We start from the raw sequence: 24,946 nt of genomic DNA, 5'->3' as shown, positions 1-24,946 counted from the left end.
ACCCAGCAAATAATTCCGCAAAGGTCATGGTAAATGTAAGGATATGGAAACTGGCCACTCAAAAAGTAGTCACAGAGTAAGGTGTGCATAGGCGTAGACGATCTATGAATGGAGTGCACAGCATTCAGAAAACATATTAGCATTAAACTATGAAATAATCAAGGACGTGAATGTATTTACCTTTAAAAAGTTGACGCTGTGCAAATGTTCCAGTTGGCATAGTAACATCACTGGCTACAAATGAATAATTATCTTTGGAAAATCAATATCGTGGCTTTTGTTGCCCATCATCCACAAGGTTTGGACCAATAATTCCCAAAAATATTCATACAACAAAGGAGAGCGTGAATAAAACATTTTGATATTTCATTGTATGCAGCTCTTTTATTGAGAAGCAACATGATGGGTACCTTCATACGTGGCTAGATGCAAAGAATATAGTCACTATATAAACCGGTTTAAATCTGCTCATGAACATTCACAAATCATAACATGATCTTGTACCCAGAAAACATGTCTAGTTCAGCACAGTTTAAGGTACTGAATCTGCCTTGTTTTTTATCAGGGCTTCACAGCAAGGAACAGATCTAAACCAAGGTGCTGAAGGTGCAATCTGTTAAGCCATTCTTCTTACACAAGTAGCACATTTTACAGCTGCAAATAAGCCTTTAACTCTCATCAGACACCTCACAAATAATACTGGCAAGGCAAAGTTTGATGTTACTGCTTGACAAAGATAGCACAACGTGTTCTGAGGAGCAGGGCCATCTTAAGCACTTTTGGGGCCCTGGGCACGGACTGCTTTGGGGCCCCCCTCCACCAAACCAAAGGAATTAAATGATCAAGAATATCTGAGATGCCCCGCTCCCCGCCGCAATCACAATCCATAGGTTGATATGCTGCCTCACAGCATTAAAAATAAAGATGTTTACTCCCTTTAAGTCCCCTTACCCTCTTCATTCTTGCTCTAATCACATTGATAATGTTGGCCTTCAAATGTTACTTGTTTATCAGTCTAGGAAGGGGTTACTTCTGCTCTAGCATAGATACAGGATACTTTATATCAATAGAATCCAGGAAGGTATGCAGACTGTAGTATTAATTCAGGACTGTATGTAAAAGGTACATGTAATCCAGAATAAACAGAGATCTCACATGTGCTGCCTCACAGAATGCAAACGTGCTCAAGCATGGATAGAGAAGACCAATTGGAAGGAAGGAGATAGCTACACATACCATAGCATGGATAGAGGATGCAGATTAGAACCTACCAGGAAGGTGTCTGTATACACACAGACAGAGATTATAAGTGGGACATAGTTTTCAAATAGTGTTGCCATTAGGATCAAATAAACAAGTTCCTGTGGTGTGCAATATATCAATGCTCACTATTATGGTGGAAGCAACACTATAGCAAGTGAAACCATGAGAGAAGCTGTTTTGAAGATTATACCCTGAGAAGGAAATCCCTTCTGTCTACCACCCCTTCCACTCAAATAGCCTACATAAGAAGAAAGATCAAGTAATGGGCTAAACGATGCCACCAGCATGCAGGGAGGCAAACTTCACAGAAGACAGTACACTAATGTACGAGATATAAGATGATTGATCGGATCACTACATTGTCTGCTGGCTAAGCCAGGATGCAAGCATGAATGCTTTGGTTCCAAATTCTGATACTTATTCATCTCTTCGACTAACAGTTTATGCTCATCGTTGGAGGCGATTGCCTAGGTTTTACAACACCCTACTGAGCACACCAATTTCTAGACCTTCACCATATGGATGACATGTTCGTTTTTATAGCAACCCCTATCTGATGCAGGTATATTGCTGATTATAGTACCTGCTGTGCTGCAAGACCAAGTACATATGCAGGCAGGTTTATAAACTTCAGACATAGGAAATGCTCAGACAGCCTTACAGGAATGTGCTATTCTAATCTTGCATAGTAACACATGACTGCAATGAGTGCTTAACACACTGAGCTAACCTTTAAACCATTGTGGCACTCAAGTTACCAGTATGCATTTCAAATGTGGCTATTGCACATGATCAACATAATTCCCACAGAAAGGAAAGAATGCTACAGGAGTTGTGCTGCAAGGAACACACAAACTATATATACCACAGTGAACACAGAAAGCATTACATGATGAATTGATTGAGGTAAAATGTACTTTCCAAAACAGACAGGCAATAGGTTTAGAACCTCAGCAATATCCTTGTGTGTGCTATTTAAGTCTGGTGAACAAAGGAATGTTACTTCTATAAATCAGGCACCCTTGCGGGGCCCCCTCCATGGTGGGGGCCCTGGGCAAGTGCCCCTTTTGCCCTCCCATAAAAACGTCCCTCGGCGAGGAGGATGTGTTTTGGTTTTGGATGTGGTTGGTACAGGGCAGAAATAGCCATGGGAATTAGTATCACAATGGGCAGTCAATGGGTGAGTAAATAGCGAGCACATCGACAAGCTGTGTGTTTCTTTCCACATGCAATCTTCCTCCTAGCTGTACTCCAATGCAATAGTTGTGGCTTGTAGGTGGCACTGAAATGGCACCTAATATCCGAAACTAAAAAACAAGGAACTTGCATTTCCTTGATATCTTCCTTGAAAAGAAGTGTCTCAATGTCCTTCCCGAAGTGCAAGACGGAGGGCCATGCAGATAAGACACCTTGCACTTCAGGAAGGTCATGAACACCCTTCTTTTCAGGGAACATTTGCTCCTCACAGCCTTATATTTGTAGTCAAGGCCCATGCTGCCCCTGCCCACCCCAGCTCCTTCGCTACCCCTCCACCCTACTTATAATCCCATGAGTGTGTCCCCTTTGCACAATGCTGTCTTGTGGGCCAGGCTAGCGTTTTGCTTTATAAATCACGTACCTAAATACATACATATATTAATATATAACTATTAAAACTACTAACTAAAACCCCATCTGGAAACTCTACTAGGCTTTAGGGAAAGTTCTGAAAGCAGGACCATAATAACATGTTCAAAGACAATTTAAACACTTCATTTTTTATTTTGGGTACATATATAAAAACACATCAAGAACAGTCCAAATACGTGGGAAGAAAAACCCTACAGACCACAGAATTATGAAATGTGCCAGTTGCAAATCCATCTACTTGACGTGCACAAGGCGATATTAAGATCAATTTGTCACAGAAAGCAATTGCAAAGGTTCCTCTAGTTTAAGAGATTCTGACTAGGGTTGGGTGCCATTTTTAACTAAACTTACAAAATATTGACTCAAACGATTTTGTTTTAGCGCAGATCCGTTCATATTATCGCATTTGAATAAATTACCAGCAAACACATGTGAAAAAGGGGTTTTCACCGGAAATATGTTGCCAGTTGCTAGTATGGTGTCTATTCACTTCACCAGTGAAAACCCTGAAAATATTGTGTGAAAACCATGAAAAGTCCCCACAAATGATTCTGAAGGATTGTGCTTGGCAGACCCTGGCAACTAAAGTATACGTATCTCTCCACGCATAACCAATCCCAGTTCCCAGTGCTTAGGGGAGGAGCCAGGCATGCCACCAGTATATTTGCAGAAGAAGCAAAAAGAGGGAGGAGCAGAGGAATTCCCTGTGCGAGGAGTCCCTGTGGAAATAATGTAATCTGTTACTTATCACCATCTGTCATCCTCTTTCTTCAATCGCCATGCTTGTCAACACCACTATTTGTCTTTTAACCATTTTGGACTCTGCCCTCCTTCTCTTCCCCCCCTCCCAATCCCTCCCTCCCTCCCTCCTTGTCTCCTTCCTTCCTTCCTTCCTTCCTTCCTTCCTTCCTTCCTTCCTTCCTTCCTTCCTTCCTTCCTTCCTTCCTTCCTTCCTTCCTTCCTTCCTTCCTTCCCGTCTCCTGTTCCTCTCAAAAACCCTCATAGCATCTTAATTTATCCATCTTTGAAAATATTATTAGTAACTCTTAGTCTCTGTATATAGAGCTGATGAAGTAACCTGGATCCCATTTGGCAAAGGCAGGATCACACCCTTTAGAGAGGAGGTTGGCCAGGGCGGGGCAGGACGATTTGGCACAGCCAGTTCGGCGCAACCCGATTCGCAGCGATTGCTTCGGCGCAGGAGACATTTCGGCATGCCCATTTTGGCGTGCCCAGTTTGGCACTGGGACGTTTCACCGCAGGGCTCTTTTGGCACAACGGATTCGGTTTTTTTTAATGTATGGTATTACATTATGGTGCTGAAATATGTGACATGTGGACAGTATAGTAACACTACCAGTTTGGCCTAACAGTTACGTTCTCCACCGCAGATGCTTACAGGCAATGGTTCGTGGCAGAGCGACAGCTTGAATTTGTTTTCTTGTCATATATATATATAATATATATATATATATATATATACATATTACACGGCCACGGTAGTGTCCGTGTAGTTATGGTTAAGTTGCTAATCCCATAGGAAGAGCACTTTTTGGGAGGATTATAACTTTGCTCTCTCTGGACGAATCCTCACCAAACTTTCCCAAAAAGTCTTTTTTTCCCCATAGACTGAATAGGGAAAAATCTTTGCTCACGCCTACAGCCCAAACCGCTGGACGGATTTCATCAAATTTGCAGCAGAAGCAGCGGCTTGGTCCCGAAAGCGTGCTTTTGTAAATTTGCTGAAAATCTCTCCAGTAGTTCTTTTAAAAAATGACCAAAAAGTAGGTCACAAAAAATTAGTGATATCTATGTCGGGTCCGCGGACACACTTCCCTGTTTGCTCCGCGGACAATGTCCTGATTGGCTAATCGGCTTGTGTCATGTCCGCGGACATGCGACGTGTTTGCTGATTGGATGGTGAGGAGCGTGAAGAGCGTCAGATTTTTGGAAACACTGCCATCTTGGATTCGCAGACAGCGGCCGATGTCAGCGGACATCGCGGTAAAAACATATGAAAAAAACAGCATTCCACTTGTCAAACTTATCAAATAATCTCTGGGGAGGTGAGGGGTGATGAGGATGGGATGGGATATGGCTGCAAGAAGCAAAAAAATAGGTGTTCTTTGCCGCAAAAGTCAGCGAACAGTCCTGATGTTCGCGAACACTCCTGTGAAAGTTCACAAACACCTTAGCATTACAGGGCTGGTGAAATGCAGTTCATGGATGGCTTATAACTTTGGCGCCACTTAATGTAACTGCATGAAATGTTGATGTATATTACTGGGCTGATTCTGAGTGAATATGCAAAGTCTGATGGGATTCTGTCATGAGGGGGCAAAATTAGAGAGGGGGTCCCAAAATAATGTAAAGGCTTATAAATGAGGTGCCACTTGACAAATCCTCACTTAATTAGGGAATCTGATAATACATTTAGATATGAATGTTTTACCGAAGTTTGGTAGGATTTTGTGAAGAGGGGGAAAAATTAGAGGGGGGGTCCCAAAATAATGTAAAGGCTTATAAATGAGGCGCCATTTGATGAATCTACACTTCCTTTGGCAAACTGATAATAGATCAAGATATACATGTTTTTGCAAAGTCTGGTGGGATTCTGTCGAGAGGGAGCACAATTAGAGTGGGGGTCCCAAAATATTGTAAAGGCTTATAAATGTGGTGCCATTTGACAAATCTACACAAAGGTTTGCTAAAAGATTATAGATCTAGATTTAGATGTTTTCATAAAGTCTGAATGGATTTTGTCAAGTGGGGGCTAGGTTATATGACGATTGTATGTGCATACATTTGACACTTTTGAAAAAATAAAACATGGGTGGATTTCCAGCAAACTTGCGTAAGGAGTATTGTCAAGGACCTACAAGCATGGTTTTGCAAATGTGCTGGTGTTTTATTATTTGACAAGTGTCATAATGTAGCTACAAAAAATAGCGGTATACCTTTAGTGACTGAGGGGTAGCCTGTGGCCATGGGCAGTGGCCAGATTGTCCGGGACATGGAATAAGGTCATGATCCAGACAAGATGGCTACTGGCCATGACCATAAGGGACAAAACATAGGATTAATGTGGCCATGTCCACCTGGGACTGGGTTTGTGGTAAAGTTATTCGAAATTAGGATAGATTTGAAAGGGAAGAAAAATGTGCTCGTGGTAATATGGTCATAGGGTTCTCTTTTTGCCTTCTGCAGGCTGCCATGGAAAGTGAAGAGGGGCCCTGTATGGAACCCTCACCTTCCCTTTCCATGGTGGCCCGGTTCCCGCTTTGGGAACCTAGGGTGCTAATGGCCTTCATCCCCCATTTCAGGTGCTGGAATGGAGGGATAATGGTCCAGAGACCTCGATATGCACCATCGCTTCGCTTGGGCTGATAACTTGGGCTGCTGGGCCGGTATCCACCGTTCCAGTCTCTGGAACATCACTGATGACATCACACGTGAAATACATTTTGATGAAACGTCTCTACAAGGAGTTGTGTTTATATTGTTGATAACAAGATGTCAGGAGTGATCGGGAGACCTATCATGAACTACTTAATCTATTAAAGAATGTACTCATCTAAGATCATTGTATTGGAGTGTTGTTGTTAATACAGAGACCTAATCACATATAAACATAGGCAATGATTGCAGCATGCACCATATAAGTACACTATTTATAATATTGTAATTTTGGTTAGTACAATAATGAATGCGCCCTTATCAGAGTTTTTAGTAATGTCAAAAATGTAATAACTAGCTAACAATTCAAGACTTACAGCACTTGCGCTGGTACAAACAATACATATGAAGCACCACAATGCATACAAATCAGAGGCACATACAGGGAAACTAAAGTAAGGAAGAAAGAAACTGCATCATCAGAAAATGTTAATGGGGGTCATTACAACCCAGGCGCTAATTGCGCCAACTTTACCACCATGGTGTAAACTACGTTTACACCATGGTGGATGGCGGATTTACCGCCCCATTCCAAGGTAAGTGGGGCGGTAAATCCCCATTTCCCATTTTCCCTTCCCCATTCCCATTTTTGCCCCATAGGGCATAATGGGAGTGGGGAAGGCGCTAATTACGCCACCGTAAATTACGGTGGCGTAATTAGCATCATGGCAGGTTAGCGCCATGGATTTTAACGGCTGCTAAAAGCAGCCGTTAAAATCAGAATAGGCGTTAAGGGTTAACGACGGCGTTAACCCTTAACGCCTGGGTCGTGATGAGGCCCAATGACATTAAAGTTTATCTTCATGTATACAAATGAATTGTGTGTTTGAGGCCTGCTCATTTCCCCTTGTATGTGCACCATGAGCTGAGACCAAACCCTAAGGAAAGTACTTAAAGAACATATGACAAGGTTAACATCTAGATATATAGCACCTTTTTTTATTTTATTATTCTGACTGCCAGTGAACAAAACCACCTGTCCTACTATATATATGTCAAGGAACAAAAACTAGTGGCCAAGATATGTGATGTCATCAGTGATATCGTCAATGGCATTTGTGATGTCATCTTTGATGTCCTGGGTGTTAGTCTTAGCAGTGCACGGTGGTGGCGCGAGTTATGGTTGCTTAGCTTATCATAACTGGTGAATTTCATGGGGTTTTCGGTTTTACTTGGAACCATAACGTCTGTTTAACAAAGTCTTTTCTTTGAATATATATATATATATACATATATATATATATATATATATATATATATATATATATATATATATATTCATACTCCCTGCTTTCAGTCGCATTGATGCTGAAGTAAAAAATAAATATGATATATAACATGCATTTTCTTATCACAATATCAAATTATGTTGGTAAAATATGTCACTTGTGCAAATTCAAACAGGAGGCTAGTTTGGCCTTGTGGTTATGCTCTTTGCACCCCAGTTTACAGGCTATGGTTCGTGGCTGAGAAACAGCTTTTTTTTTAACCTTTCTTTTATTTTACCATTAAAATAAAAATAATGGTTTGTTTTGCTAATTAGAAAAATAATAAAGGTGGAGCTCAGCCACGAACCATGGTCTGGAGGACTGCGGGCGGGGTACTTAACCATGAGGCCAAACTGCTCCTGTGAGCTCAAAGTGCACAAGTTACCTATTTTACCACCATCATTCAATATGTTGATAAAAACACATATATTATATATATATATAATCACTGGATTTACATGTTACAAAATACCGTTTGTGAAGGAGACGTGCGTGCAGAGAATGGTGTGTTCCAAGTGATCCATTTCCATTTGGCGTGAGTGTGTTTAGACGTGGCTGCAATGTCAGCCACGTCCAAATGTTCCTCGCTCCAAATTGGCAGCGCCAAAAAGGGGTGTGCCGTGGCCAGAGGTGGGTGATATGAGATATGGAGGATGCAGAAGATGCTACCCCCCCTCTGTCAGTGGTCACCACTGCAGATTTTAGCCTGGGATTTCGGTTGATTGTGTGGGATGTATTTACCCATGCATCCGGGCCCTACCTCAAAACTGTGCAGTACTGACATGAAAACATCATGATGGCCAGAGCTTCCCAGAAAATGCACAGGGAAATGCAGGAAGAATAGGCTGCCACCCATTTTTGCCGATGTTATGGGCACAGAAGGACACTGCCTAAAACCACCATTGGACTACCCACACAGTAGTCTGAAACCCTTGGGAATGGCAATGCTGATTGCCAAATGCAACCTAGAATTGTTGGGAATTCATTTTCTTAAATCCCAAAAATGGGTGCAGTACCAGTACTCACCACTATCCAAAAGCCGGCAGTTTAAAACCACCCTGTGTTTCTCTGAAGGCAGGCTCAAACTGTCTATTTTAAACATTGCAACACATCTAAAAACTCACTGGACACCAGCAGACATTTGGTAGAATGGAGTGTTGTGTGCCTACAAAATCTGGGAAATGAAGAGCCCAAAACAATGCTTATAACAAAACTGCTATGGAGTCAGCAGTTTAAGTTGCACTAGATTTAAAGACACTAAAATCGAAAATGTTTAGATTAAATGAGTGACCTATGTTTGGTGTCACATGCCTTTGTAACTGTTGAAATGTCATAGTTTTGCACTTAGAATCAGCATTCTAGCTGCATATGTAAAAATGTTTAGTTTTATTTGAATGCAGGAACTGGGGAACAAAAAGTGACATTTTATCTGAAACCTGGCTTAAGGAACTGAATTCTGCCTGGCAACTACCCCCATCAGGAGTGAAACTTGAGTCACAGCTGTGTTCCCAGGCCTAGCTGCCCTTTTGCTGCTCACACTAAGGATATGCCATCTATCTAATAATTGAATTACCTGTGCTCTGCAGGAAAGTGAACAAAGCCCTGTCCTGGCTCAGGCAAAGGTTTTATTGGCAGGAGTCGTAAATGGTCGTAAAAAGTGGCTTCCTCCTGAGGAAAGGGGAGGGGCACTGCCTGTGAGAGCAAGCTGGCTTGGCAGAACTGGAAAAACCAGTATTTCTACCTTGTGCTGAGAGGAAACCACACCCCTTTGTAGCCAGAATATTGTTTAGAAAAAGATGAATAACTCATAGTACGGACATGTGAAAATTTTATAAATGACACCATAATTCTTGTGATTTTTCTGCCCACATTTTAAGAGGTTTTTCGACCCGGTGGCGTGTTCAGGGGGGTTTTAGCGGAAAAGTGGATATTACTCTAAATGTATGCATGTTAAAAATCTGAAACTTCATCAGTTAATGTCCCTACTCCCTGCACACATGTATGTAAAGTTGGGCCAATGTCAGAAAGTGAAAAATCAGTTAAAAAGTCAATTATGTGCCATTTCTGAATGCAAGCTCTTAGAAACAGCAGATTTGGACAGAGACATGGCTAAATTCAGCCACACCATGTATATGTAATTTCAAGCAACTGTGTAACTGTGAAATATGTCTTTTATTATCAAATATAGAATGTGTGCAATCTGACAGAGGAGTGTCCTATCTGCAAGCCATAAAATGACATCCCTCTGACTCACAGTTCATTCCCCAATCAAATGATAAATGGAAGTTTGACCAATTAGAAGCTGAGAGAGAGGTAGGGTCAGTGATGCTAGAACACACCCACATTCTAAACACATAAAAGCAGACAGACAGGACAGATAGGGACCTTCAATTCCATCTGCAGCGGGACGCTCTGCCGGAAAAATCCATACTTTACCTCCATCAAACCTCCAGAGAGCCAAACTAGAGACTTCAATCTATCCAGAACTAGAGACCCAGACCAGAGAACCAGAGAGAGCTGACCCAGATCACTGTGAAGTGCAGAGACCAGAGGCGAGTTTAAAACCTGACCAGATCCATGGCGAGGCCCATTTCACTCAAGAATATAGTGTGAGTACATAGTAAAACTGTGTAGAACCCATCTCTTAGTTAAAATAATATAATTCAATCCATTTTAACCTAAGTAGAACTGCAGCTTAGCAATTGTGTTATCCTGCCATCATTTTTAAAGCTGAAAAAGTGTGCGTTTAAAATTTCAAATCTGAAAAACGACCTTTATTAAATCGGTCATAACTCTGTAACCGTTTGGGCTAGAGACTTGCAGTAACTTTCATTTTGAAGCTGAGATCCTAGGCTTTCCTAGGACTCCAAAACGATAGAGATAGTCCTTGCGGTTCCTCTGTAATAGCGCTCGGCGCATCCGCGAATTTTACCGCGATTTGCAAATTTCTTCACATGTAAAAACTGCTGCTGCTTGCCTTCCATTTGCCAGAAATTCGTTTAACCTGCTAACTATCCCTGCATCATTGCTAGTGTGAGCCTGGACTAATATTAACTAGATACCACTCACCCTGAACCTCTGAAAGGGAATTAAAAGCAATTTAGCATATTTTTTAATTCATTGCCAGCACATATCAAAGCAATTTGGGCCTGTGTTTTTAAACTTCTGTTGTCTAAGCTTGCCGGGGTGAACTGAATCACATTTGATTGCATTTCTGAGAACTGTGTGTTTCCTTCCATTTCCTTGCCTTGCATCAAGGGGGGGAGGGGATTGCCAGAGAAAAGTGATTACATTGTTTTGTTGAAATCATATTGAGTATTTCTATACTGCATTTCATTCATTCAACCTTGCATCCATTTGAACTCTATAAAGCATTTTGTACCACCTTCTTCTTTTGTTCCTATTTACCAGTGTGCTACCTTATCCATTTCATGTCAACTCATTAGTGATTATAAGAAGTGTGCTAGTGCCAGATTCTCCGTTGTTAATCTTTATCATATCAGATTAAGTGTGATATTCAATTATTAATTTATTATAAAGTGTGATATATATATATTTTAAATTATCAAATAAACCTTTTAAACTTGCAAAACAGAACTACTTCTTGGCTCAGTGGGGTCAGGGGGAGTCCAAGAGAGGGGTGTTATATAGGGGTAGTCATCCAGAACGCATGAACTGGACATAAAGATATATCAATAAGAGTTTCCATTCAGTATCCCAGACTAGGCATTGACTTAGCTGTAGTGTTGAATTGAATCCTCTTACAAATTGGGGGCTCGAGCCGAGACGTTGGGTTAGATTTACCACTTGTGCAGCTTAATACAGTGTGCTAACTGACGGGATACATACATCCGGTCGGATCACCACGCTGCATTACGCTGTGAAGCATTCCTCAAAAGGGACACTCCAAGAAAAGTTCTGTTCTGCAAAAATAAAACACTAACTTCTGTAAGTCAGGACAGAGACCAATCTCTAGAATGACGACCTTAGTAGACATGAAAATAGCCAGAGAGCACCTCTTGCATAAGCTATTTGTGAGAGGTGAATGGACCGAACAGGGCCAGGATGCCTGGTTGCAGGCCATCACGCGACAGGTCACTGAAACAGGGTCAGACTTATGGAGAGATCAGGGTCCATTACATGTGGCCCTGAGTGAACTATATATGGCTCCTAAAGCCAAAGAGGAACACAATAAGATTGCCAGGATAGCAGCATACCTGTACCTATATATGGGAGACATGCAGGATAGATGTGCTGAAAGCCAAAATCTGGCAAATAGGCAACAGATGGTGTTAGAGAAGGCCCAATCTGACCTGGTCTCTTCTGAGCAGAGGCTGCAGAGGAGCCAGGAGTCAGAAGATGATAGTAGGCAGCACATCATTAAAATAAAGAAGGATATGGATGTGCTGCAACAGGTAAAGGTAGAACAGGATACTAGATTTATGACCCTGCAGAAGGAGCACCAAGACAGTTTGGACTCCTTACTGCAGAGCCAGAAAAAGCTGGAGCAACAATTAGACTTTAACATGGCATGCACGGAGCAGGTAGCCACCCTGCAAAGTCATCTAGATAGAGTGAAGGTAGAGAGCAACAAGCTGATCTTGAAAGACCTGGATACCCAGGCAGAGTTTGATGAAGAACGCCAGAAAGCTGGTGCCTTTCAAAGGCAGAGGGACGACCTGGCGGCACAAATGCAGGCTCTTAGTCAGGAAAGAGACGCCTTAGGCCAGGAAGTCTGCCATTTAAAAAGGAAAATGGAAGAAAATCACCTGGCCCACCAGGGACTGGGTGACCTCCAAAAAGAACACCAGAACTTGTTAGAGCACACCAGGAGGGTGGAGGATGCTCTAGCAAGAAAGGAGCAGGCCAATAGGGACACAGCTCAGGAGGTAACCCTCCTGCAGCAAAGACTGGCCCAGTTCTCCAGGACCAACCAGGAAGCACAGAGGGAAAATGAGGCTCTCTGCCAGCACAATGAGAGGCTCCAGCAACAGGTAGCGATGCAGGAGAAACTGATAGAGTCGAGTAAGGCCTTAACAGAGGAACTGAAAGCACAAATGCAGGCTCTTGCATTGCAACAGGGAGCAGGGGCGGATAGAGATGAGGTCCGCTGGGAAAGAGAGACTCCTGACCATAACCGCAGGAGCCCTAACACCAGGGGCCTTCATCTCCCCCAGTCCCTGGACTCTACCACCCCCATGTCCCCTGGCGCACATGAGCACAGGGCCACAGGGATGGCAGATTACTATCCAGCTAAGAGTATGGGGCTCATAGGCCAGTACCACTCAGGAATGGAGGGGTGGGCATCCGGGTATGGGCACCCAAGTACAGTACAGTTCAATGGGGAACCCCAGGAGAGTAGGCCCATTAAGGGCATCCTGAAAACCTCTGCCCAGTTAGGTCAGTGGAGGGGGTACCCATCAAATCCTGGCAGCAAGGAGGAATCTGAAGACTCCTCTGAACTGCGCAGGACACAGGAGACCAGGTCCCCACATTCTGCCAGCCATTCCCAGGCTCGCAGAATCCGGGAAAACCTGGAAGAGCAGACAGGAACCTCTGGGAGCAGTGCCTCTGAGTCCGAGGACGATTGGACCAGGGTTACCCGGACCAAAAGGGCCAATAAGACAAAAAGGGCCTTGCTTAAGGACCCTTTAAAGCAGATTAAGGCGATCAGGAGCGTCATCACGCCTTACCATAAGAACGCTAAGTATTCTGTTTGGGAGCACTTAGAGTTGTTTGAACAAATGATGGAGACTTTCCATTTGAAGGACAGCCAAAGCTGTATTCAATATGTAAAGTGGACATTCTCCCCGGAATACTCCAGTTTCTTTGCGGGGCTGGAGGACCAAAATCATTTAAGATGGTCCACATATAAGGCGGCCATCCTGAAACATTTTTCTGTTCACAGAAATCCTCAAGAGGCTCGCAAGGCAGCCTACAATTTGCAATGTGGGGAGGATCAGGCCCCACAAGAATTTGTGCAGGAGTTAAAGCGTGCTTTTGCACAGACCACAAGAAGGGTGCGCACAGATAGTAGAGAGTTCATAAATACGTTTTTCCATGCCTTGCCCAAATACATCATGACCCAGCTCGTGAGGGATTTTCACGAGAAAAGATCCTTAGATTGGGTCATTGAACAGGCTACCCAGATCTATGAGGTGCAGAAACCGATAGATAGCAAAAGTAATGCCCAGAAAAACCCCAAAGCCAACAGCACCCCTGCTGCTGCCAAGGTGGCAGAGGTAAAGGTCACCCCCGCTTTGGATTTGGAGATGGGGGGGCCTAAAAACCTACCTGCACCTAATAATGCTAGGCCCAGGAGGTCCTCGGGTCAGTCACAGACCGGGAGCCAAGGAGGCAGCCCCACAAATGGGGTCCCTCGCTCTCCTGATTATGTAAGTCCCCGTTACAAGGGAAATCGACCCATCCTGGGTTATGTGTGGACTCCTCCAGCCCAAGGGGGGGGATCCAGCCAAGCACCTAACCCAGGGAACTTCCCTCCAAGCTTCCCACAGGAGGGCAGAAATTTACCAAACCCTGGGCAGAACTTTTTCCCCAGATATCCACCCGACTTTCAGCCCCAAAACCATCCATCCTTCTTTCCCCAATTCCCTGAGCCCAGACCACTGAATCCGGGAGAGGGGAGGCCAAGGGTGGAGGGGTACCCAAATCTTCCCAACCCGGGGTATTACCAGAGGAGGGACAGCTACCCTTCCCGGGATCAGCCCAGGGGAGAAAACAGGGCCCCGTATCAGCCTGAGCGGGTTTCCCAGTTAGAGCGCCAGGTTCAAAACATGGCGCGGGATATGAGTCATATACTGAGGGCGCAGCAGAACCCTCAGATCAGCATGCCGGCGCAGAACGCACCCAACTCTGGACCTGGTGCTCCAGAACAATGACGGGGGCAGCACCCCGATAACTCACCGGTTCCCAGGGAGGAGGCACAAGGGGAAGGGGGGTGTAAAGCCTTGGAGGAAGCTTCCTTCCTCACTTGTAAACAGCCCCTGGAAACCCAGGAACCGGAAACAAAATCTCTTGCCCCTGAAAGTCTGCCTCCTAAGGAGCAGAGGGGGGGTAGGAGAAACAAAAGACCCAAACAGACTCAGTTTGAGGAGGAGGTACAGATCTTCCAATTTGAGGGAGAGGGATCCTCAGAGGATCCTGGGAAAAGGATCTTCTCCTTCAGAGAGGGGGGAACTCCCCCCAAAGAAAAATGGGTCCCTAGGGATGCAAATCCAGACTGGGGAGATGTGGAGACTGAGCTACCGCCGCCCACCATCTCATCCCAGAACCAACAGCAAGAAAATCCCCTGGTTCAAACCCATCCTGGGGACTGCCTCCAAAAAGGGGGGGGCGGCCCAGAACCGGAACCAGGGGAACCCACAATGGCTCTGATCTCCAGTTGCCAACTTTTTCTTTCAGATTCCCAAGACTCTCCACAGAATTCTGCCCAAATCTCTTCTCTCGCGATGTCCAAAACCAGAAAGTTAGCCCACCAGTTGTCCAAAAATGTACATTATCTGTGCCCCCTTGAGGAGAAGGAGGGAAGATATTATGCCCCGGTACAAGTACAGGGGCAGGGTACAATCTCGGCACTGGTGGACACTGGATCTCAAGCTACCCTTCTGTCCAGAAGGGCCTTTGATGAACTGAATGCAGGAAGGGGAGAGGATTACCAAATTCCTCTCACCTCTCTTCCGGGACAACTACAGAACTTTGACGGGAAGGAAATTCCCGTTGAGGGGACTGCAGACTTGGACATTAAAATTGGGCGACATAAGTTGAAACACCCGGTCATAGTTGTGACCCCGGAGGGCACCCCTTGTTTACTAGGGAATGACCTCCTGAGAAGGTTGTCACCCCTAATAGATTGTGTAAACAAGGTCCTCTGGACCCAGACTAGCCGACCAATAAAATTAAAACAGAGTGTCAACCATGTTAGTTTAAACGGCACATGCCACATGGTTGAACAAAAATCTGACCAAGTAGAATTTCACTTCCAGAATAGCCAAATTCCAGACGTGACAGTAATAGCAGTAGGACAACAGACTGGTGATGGGGGGTCCTCTCTGTTTCTGAAAATCAATCTTCCTTCCAGTTTAAGGTGGTATTCCACGCTGGAAGGAAACACTCTGAAATTCTATACCAATCCACAATCTGAAACTCCCACTCCTATAGTCCAGAAAGATGTGAAATCAGCTCAAAGCCTGGCTGATATTCAGCAAATTGGAGAGCAGTTGTTCATCCCTGTTCAGTTAAATGATGGGAAGGACTCTGTTCTCGCTCGAGTGTGTGTGAACAACGGTAAGAGCTTCATCAGCGAAGCCATGTTTCGCCAACTCCCAAAAGATCCAGCCATTCCCACCTTCAAACTGATAGAGAAATGGGAAATGGACCTGGAAGCACCTAATTCCAAACATCTCCTGCCAAGCAGGTGTATGCTCAAAATCTCCATTGGCAACAAGAGCATAGTCCACAATTGTTGGGTCGTGCGAGACGTCACTGCCGCCTTTTACTTAGGCAGTGACATTCTCAATCGCTTTGCCATTAGTTTGGACCTAATAAACTTCAAAGCCTGGTCCCGATTAGCGGATAATCCCATGGGCTTTGATGATCCAGAAAAAGCATTTAGGTCAGCTCAATTGCTACCTTATGCAGTTGAAATTCAGGTTAAAGAGGAAGTCACCATCCCAGAAAGGACCCGACAATTCTCCCTGGAAGTGAAAGTCAAAAGGGGACAAGAGTTGAAATATCCTGATGCTTACATACATCTAAATGCTTCTCTCCAACAGCAAGGGTTGGGGGTAAACCCAACTCCATTAGTCAACATAGAACATGACACCATTCCAATAGAGGTGGATAACAGCGACTTAAAGAGCATTACTCTAGCCGCAGGCACCATTATTGGAATGGCGGTTGATGACCGACATTTCTCCATTGATCTTGGAAATGAACTGTTAGGGCCAATCCCCAAGGACTGCGTTGACAGTGACAGTGATGACAATACAACACCAGACAGGATTTTTACCCGGCATGGGGGGAACTTCCTGGCGTACACTTCCTGCCCCTATGGTAAGGAAGATGTGACGTGTGACTTCAGGAGGGATGAGGTGATTTTCCAGGTACATGAGGGCTGCCTTTCCCACCTGAAGCCTCCAGTCCAAATCAGCACTCTGACCAGGGACTTCTCCACCCAGCTGGAGGAGGCCACTGAAATAGCCAAACCAGAAGTCTTTCCAGGCTTCAGGCAGATGGTGGAAGAGAGAGTCAACCTAGCTGATGCCTGTGTGACTCTGGAACAAAAGCAAAAGTTGAAACAAGTTTTCTTGGATTTCCAAGATCTCTTTGCGGTAGACTCATATGACTGTGGTCGCACCGACATCCACACAACCACAATCCCCACGGACCCTGGCATGACTCCAGTGTTTGTGAAGCAATATCGCTTGCCTCTCGCATCAATGGAGTCCCTTACCGAAATAATTAAGAACCTTGAGTCCCGGGGAATAATCTGTCCCGTCCACAGCACCTTCAATAATCCGGTGCTGGGAATATTGAAGCCGAACGGCCAGTGGAGACTCTGTGCTGACCTTAGGGAGCTCAACAAACGGGTCCATACTTCCCGATGGCCTCTGCCCTACATTGACCAAGGGCTGGCCCAGATTCAGGGGTCACAGGTATTCACTGCAATAGACCTGACCAATGGATACTGGACCGTGCCTGTCAGTAGGGAGGACCAATACAAACTGGCTTTTACCTTTGGGGGCCAGCAGTACACATGGACCCGGACTCCCTTCGGATACCTCAACTCCGGCAATGAATTCAACATTTTCCTACATAAGGCCATGCCCGACCTGGGTGCGAGGGGTAACCTGGCTTATGTAGATGATGTCCTCATCAAAAGTTCATCTGTGGAGGAACACATAGCGGAGATCCGTTATGTTCTGACACAGTTGAGGGCCGCCGGAGCAAAACTTTCCTTTCAGAAAGCACAGTGGTGTAGAACCCGTGTTAATTTCTTGGGGCATGAGATTACTCCTCAGGGTCTCTGTCCCCAGGAAAGGAAAGTGGAAGCACTTCAGAAACTGAAAGACCCCACAACTCTGCGGGAACTAAGGAGCCTCCTTGGACTGACTAATTACAGCAGAAAGTTCATTGAGGGCTACGCAGAGATCACCAGACCCCTGATTCATCTCCTGAAGGGGGGGGTCAAGTGGGAATGGGGTCCAGAACAAACCGAGGCAGTAAAACAACTCAAAAGAAGCCTCTCACAAGCGCCTTGCCTAGCTTACCCTGTCAGAAACAAGGAGTTCTTCCTGGAGACGGGGTTCTCTAATACGTGCTTGACGGCAGTATTATACCAAAAGCATGACAAGGTCAATAAAGTAATCTCATATGCGAGCAAAACTTTATCCTCTGTGGAGGAGAAATTCAACGATTGTGAGAAGGCACTCCTGGCGACGGTGTGGGCATTGAAGAATTACCGCCCGTTTATCCAGGGGGAGCACATCATAGTGGAGACTCCACACCAGCCTCTGCAATATCTCCAAAGTGACAGAATCCGGGCCGGAAATGTGAGTAATTCCCGAATTACTTCCTGGATTCTGTCAATGCAAGGCTTTCCTGTGGAGGTCAGATATGGCCAAAACAAGAAGAGTCCCCTCGCGCAAGGTCTGGCTGACTTGCATGATTGTGCCAGAGAAAACTGTCTCGAGGACGAAAGTCTAAAAATAAAGGACAACATGGAGGCATACCTTAATTCCCCCCACAAAGTCTTTGAAGAAGACAAGTGTGAGGGAATGCCCACTGTGTATGTGGATGGATGCTCTTACCATGTGGACAACAACGGGGAGAAAGAACTGGTGGCCGGCGTAGGGAATGCATGGGTGAATTAGTCCCCAGAACCCTCCGCTGGATACAAAATTGGTCCCCGAAGTAGTCAGGTGGCAGAATTGATGGCTGTGCATCAGGCCATCCTCACTGCTGTCCAGCATCAACTCCACGAACTGGTCATAATCACAGATTCGGATTATGTACGGAACGGGTTCGTGGAGCACCTGGTTAATTGGAAAACCAGAGGCATGTTATGTGCTAACAACAAACCCTTGAAACATGGGAAGTTGATCCAAAACATTGATGATCTGGTCACCTCGAATGAGATGACCATCTATTGGAAAAAGATCAAGGGTCATTCCAAAGTAGAGGGACCAGACAAAACTGGAAATGACTTAGCTGATCAGCTGGCCAAAACCGGGGCCATCCAAGGGGATCTAATTGAGATTGAGTCCCTGTTGGGGGAAATCCAGGTCACTGCCATCACTAGGTCCCAGACAAATGCTCACAACGACCTTTCAATTGCACAATGGAGTAAGGAGACCCCTGATGCTGATTTGATTACTGCTCAGAAGGGGGATCCAATTATTGGTAAATTTTACCAGCACCTTGAGGACCCTGAGAACTTTCCCCTGACGGATACCGATTACATTGGGAAAGAGGACCTAAGAGTGTTGATGAAATGTCCAAAAATGTTCCGGATCCAAGACGGTTTGCTGGTAAGGAAATCCAAAGCTGGCCACGATCAGTGGGTGGTTCCTACCTCATTCCGAAGCCTGATGTTAAGTCACGCCCATGATGCGGCCACCGCCGGTCATAGGGGGTTTCACACAACACTGGAAATCTTAAGAGAGGTTGCATACTGGCCACACATGGGCCAGGACCTCAACCAATATTTGAAGGGTTGTCTTGTGTGTGCACAATTTCAGCCGACATCCCTCACACACCGGGCACCTTTACAAAAGCGGGGGATGACACTGCCATGGTCAGATTTACAAATCGACTTTGTAGGCCCTGTGATTCGCTCGGCTAGGGGGAATAAGTACATGTTGACTGTGACATGCTTGTTTACCAAGTGGGTGGAATGTCTCCCAGCCCCAAACTGCAAGGCAGAAACTGCAGCTGCCTTGATGATTAACCACATCTTTTCCCGTTTTGGTCTACCGCAAAGGATTGAGTCAGACAGAGGTAGCCACTTCACCAGTGAAGTAATGACAAAGATGTGGGAGATACTGGGGGTCAAGAGAAAGCTGCATATTGCTTATAGACCAGCTTCTTCTGGGGCAGTAGAGAGATATAACCGAACCATTGTGAGCATATTAAAGAAGTTTGTGGCAGATTCTGGGCCAAGTTGGGATATCCGATTACCTCTGGTCCTAATGGCTATCAGATCTACCCCTTCATCTGCAACCAAAATGTCACCATTTGAGTTGATGACTGGGCGCAAGATGGTGCTTCCTCAGCATTTGCTCTACAGGACCCAAGAGCAGACACTGATAAATGCCTCCACTACTCATGAGTATGTAGAGAATTTAAGGAAACACCTCCAACATGCTTTTGCTTATGCTCAGCGGAATCTAGAAAGATCAGCTGATAGCATGAAGACCCACTATGACCTGAAAACTTCCAGGAAGGAATATCAGGTGGGGGACCAGGTTTATCTATACAACTTCCAAAGGAATCAGGCCAAGCAGCGCAAATTTTTGCCTACATGGAAGGGACCCTTTGAGATCATCGACAAAATCTCCCCTGTGGCCTACAAAATCCACATCCCCAAAGGTCCTTTGGCAGCGGGGGAAGACAAGTGGGTCCACATAAACCAGTTGAAGTGTTGCCATCCCAGGCACGCTCTGCAACAACTGGAGGAATCCTCTGGAATCCTAGCAGGTATTGTCTCAGACTAATTCAGTTCCAACCATAAAACATACCACATCTAGTCTCTAAAATATTGTGATTTGCATGAAACTGTCTCTTAGTTATACTGTTTTTTTTTCAAAATAAGAATGTAATGTTTCGTTATGATGAAATGCATATGCTGCCCCACTATCTCAACAGTGGTGGAAAGACGTCTATGAGTAGGTATTGCCGCTCTTCCTTTGTCGTCCTAGGAGAAAGAAAACCTGAAGACGGGCCAAGGAGGGCGATCCGGAGACCCTGAACGAAGATCCAATGGGCCCAGTGGACCGCCCAATACTCCCATCAGGACCGGCGGGGAGAACCGATCGATCCGACCGGATGGAGGAAAAGATGCTGAACTGTGCCATTTATCGGAAGAAGAGGAGAACTACATCCCAGATCTTGCGGGTCCCATTAGTGAAGGATCAGATGGCCACCGCAAGAAGGGGGGCTTTGGGATGTATTTACCCATGCATCCGGGCCCTACCTCAAAACTGTGCAGTACTGACATGAAAACATCATGATGGCCAGAGCTTCCCAGAAAATGCACAGGGAAATGCAGGAAGAATAGGCTGCCACCCATTTTTGCCGATGTTATGGGCACAGAAGGACACTGCCTAAAACCACCATTGGACTACCCACACAGTAGTCTGAAACCCTTGGGAATGGCAATGCTGATTGCCAAATGCAACCTAGAATTGTTGGGAATTCATTTTCTTAAATCCCAAAAATGGGTGCAGTACCAGTACTCACCACTATCCAAAAGCCGGCAGTTTAAAACCACCCTGTGTTTCTCTGAAGGCAGGCTCAAACTGTCTATTTTAAACATTGCAACACATCTAAAAACTCACTGGACACCAGCAGACATTTGGTAGAATGGAGTGTTGTGTGCCTACAAAATCTGGGAAATGAAGAGCCCAAAACAATGCTTATAACAAAACTGCTATGGAGTCAGCAGTTTAAGTTGCACTGGATTTAAAGACACTAAAATCGAAAATGTTTAGATTAAATGAGTGACCTATGTTTGGTGTCACATGCCTTTGTAACTGTTGAAATGTCATAGTTTTGCACTTAGAATCAGCATTCTAGCTGCATATGTAAAAATGTTTAGTTTTATTTTAATGCAGGAACTGGGGAACAAAAAGTGACATTTTATCTGAAACCTGGCTTAAGGAACTGAATTCTGCCTGGCAACTACCCCCATCAGGAGTGAAACTAGAGTCACAGCTGTGTTCCCAGGCCTAGCTGCCCTTTTGCTGCTCACACTAAGGATATGCCATCTATCTGATAATTGAATTACCTGTGCTCTGCAGGAAAGTGAACAAAGCCCTGTCCTGGCTCAGGCAAAGGTTTTATTGGCAGGAGTCGTAAATGGTCGTAAAAAGTGGCTTCCTCCTGAGGAAAGGGGAGGGGCACTGCCTGTGAGAGCAAGCTGGCTTGGCAGAACTGGAAAAACCAGTATTTCTACCTTGTGCTGAGAGGAAACCACACCCCTTTGTAGCCAGAATATTGTTTAGAAAAAGATGAATAACTCATAGTACGGACATGTGAAAATTTTATAAATGACACCATAATTCTTGTGATTTTTCTGCCCACATTTTAAGAGGTTTTTCGACCCGGTGGCGTGTTCAGGGGGGTTTTAGCGGAAAAGTGGATATTACTCTAAATGTATGCATGTTAAAAATCTGAAACTTCATCAGTTAATGTCCCTACTCCCTGCACACATGTATGTAAAGTTGGGTCAATGTCAGAAAGTGAAAAATCAGTTAAAAAGTCAATTATGTGCCATTTCTGAATGCAAGCTCTTAGAAACAGCAGATTTGGACAGAGACATGGCTAAATTCAGCCACACCATGTATATGTAATTTCAAGCAACTGTGTAACTGTGAAATATGTCTTTTATTATCAAATATAGAATGTGTGCAATCTGACAGAGGAGTGTCCTATCTGCAAGCCATAAAATGACATCCCTCTGACTCACAGTTCATTCCCCAATCAAATGATAAATGGAAGTTTGACCAATTAGAAGCTGAGAGAGAGGTAGGGTCAGTGATGCTAGAACACACCCACATTCTAAACACATAAAAGCAGACAGACAGGACAGATAGGGACCTTCAATTCCATCTGCAGCGGGACGCTCTGCCGGAAAAATCCATACTTTACCTCCATCAAACCTCCAGAGAGCCAAACTAGAGACTTCAATCTATCCAGAACTAGAGACCCAGACCAGAGAACCAGAGAGAGCTGACCCAGATCACTGTGAAGTGCAGAGACCAGAGGCGAGTTTAAAACCTGACCAGATCCATGGCGAGGCCCATTTCACTCAAGAATATAGTGTGAGTACATAGTAAAACTGTGTAGAACCCATCTCTTAGTTAAAATAATATAATTCAATCCATTTTAACCTAAGTAGAACTGCAGCTTAGCAATTGTGTTATCCTGCCATCATTTTTAAAGCTGAAAAAGTGTGCGTTTAAAATTTCAAATCTGAAAAACGACCTTTATTAAATCGGTCATAACTCTGTAACCGTTTGGGCTAGAGACTTGCAGTAACTTTCATTTTGAAGCTGAGATCCTAGGCTTTCCTAGGACCCCAAAACGATAGAGATAGTCCTTGCGGTTCCTCTGTAATAGCGCTCGGCGCATCCGCGAATTTTACCGCGATTTGCAAATTTCTTCACATGTAAAAACTGCTGCTGCTTGCCTTCCATTTGCCAGAAATTCGTTTAACCTGCTAACTATCCCTGCATCATTGCTAGTGTGAGCCTGGACTAATATTAACTAGATACCACTCACCCTGAACCTCTGAAAGGGAATTAAAAGCAATTTAGCATATTTTTTAATTCATTGCCAGCACATATCAAAGCAATTTGGGCCTGTGTTTTTAAACTTCTGTTGTCTAAGCTTGCCGGGGTGAACTGAATCACATTTGATTGCATTTCTGAGAACTGTGTGTTTCCTTCCATTTCCTTGCCTTGCATCAAGGGGGGGAGGGGATTGCCAGAGAAAAGTGATTACATTGTTTTGTTGAAATCATATTGAGTATTTCTATACTGCATTTCATTCATTCAACCTTGCATCCATTTGAACTCTATAAAGCATTTTGTACCACCTTCTTCTTTTGTTCCTATTTACCAGTGTGCTACCTTATCCATTTCATGTCAACTCATTAGTGATTATAAGAAGTGTGCTAGTGCCAGATTCTCCGTTGTTAATCTTTATCATATCAGATTAAGTGTGATATTCAATTATTAATTTATTATAAAGTGTGATATATATATATATTTTAAATTATCAAATAAACCTTTTAAACTTGCAAAACAGAACTACTTCTTGGCTCAGTGGGGTCAGGGGGAGTCCAAGAGAGGGGTGTTATATAGGGGTAGTCATCCAGAACGCATGAACTGGACATAAAGATATATCAATAAGGGTTTCCATTCAGTATCCCAGACTAGGCATTGACTTAGCTGTAGTGTTGAATTGAATCCTCTTACAAATGACCTCAGTGACGTTCTGTTCCTTACACCACAACCGGCATGCCTCTGAGCCAACAACCCAGAATCAGAGTAAGTGACCATCAACATCATTTGTCAATGCAGTGGAGAGGTGTGGACAAGGAGACCTTTCAGTTCTGCTGATGAAAAGCACCGTGGAATTAGAGTCATTTTTGCAGATGTACAGTGGTGAGGAGGAGGACTACAGCATGCCAATATGGAAGAGGAGGGTAGAAGGGACAGTGATCCTTAGGCTCCTGAGTGTCTGGGTGGACAGGATGTGAGGAGGGGTTTGAGGCCCCCTGCACAGGGTCTCCTTGGAGAACCAAGTCACACTCTAGTTTGATTGGCTAGGTGGCCATGCAGCCAGGACAGCCACCCTGCTGGGTGATTGACAGGCAGAGTCACCACTGGATCGAGAGAAGAGAAGCTGAAGGAAGAGGACTACTGCAACTACTGAACCTTCCGGTGAAGCCCTTCTGCGGGTCTGAATCGCCTGAAACTTCAAAGACAGGAAAGATCTGCAAGGAATCTTTTACCCTTGAGCTGGTGGGACCAACCAGTTTGCCAAACATCAAGCAAGGCCTCCCTCTCCTGGTCGAATTTGCTCTGCATCGCTGCAGTAAACCGGATAGCCAGGAGGACCAAACCCTGTTTGGGTTTTTAGGAGCACACCATTTATTCATCGCTTTGCTCTGCTGCAGGTTTCTTCCTTGGGCATTGCAGGACCCTCCAGTCTTCCTCCTTCTTGTCAGTCTGACAGTCGCTTCAGGAACCGTGAGCCTGCAGGACCTGCCAGGAACTTCTGCCTCAGCTACAGCATTCTTCTTCTATTAAGGTACTGTTCAAATCCGGTCGTTCGTTCCGTCCGAACACAGTGAAAGTGTTTTAAATCTTTCGCTAATCTGATAGCTTGTCCTTCCCTACTCTTTTAAATAACTTTTCTTCTGAAAAACTTCATTTCGAACTCTTGACAAAGACTTAACCGCAAACTACTCTGAACTGTGTGATCCTCTGCAAAGACTCTGAACCAATAACATTGGCCCAGGCCTATTGATTTGAATCCTAGTTGTAGTAAGACTTTTCTAGATTGCCCTGCCTATTAATTGT

The sequence above is a fragment of the Ambystoma mexicanum genome, chromosome 12, assembly GCF_040938575.1.
Source record: "Ambystoma mexicanum isolate Mex_15411 chromosome 12, UKY_AmexF1_1, whole genome shotgun sequence".
NCBI classification, from domain to species: domain Eukaryota; kingdom Metazoa; phylum Chordata; class Amphibia; order Caudata; family Ambystomatidae; genus Ambystoma; species Ambystoma mexicanum.
Note: the sequence above shows the minus strand (reverse complement) of the source record.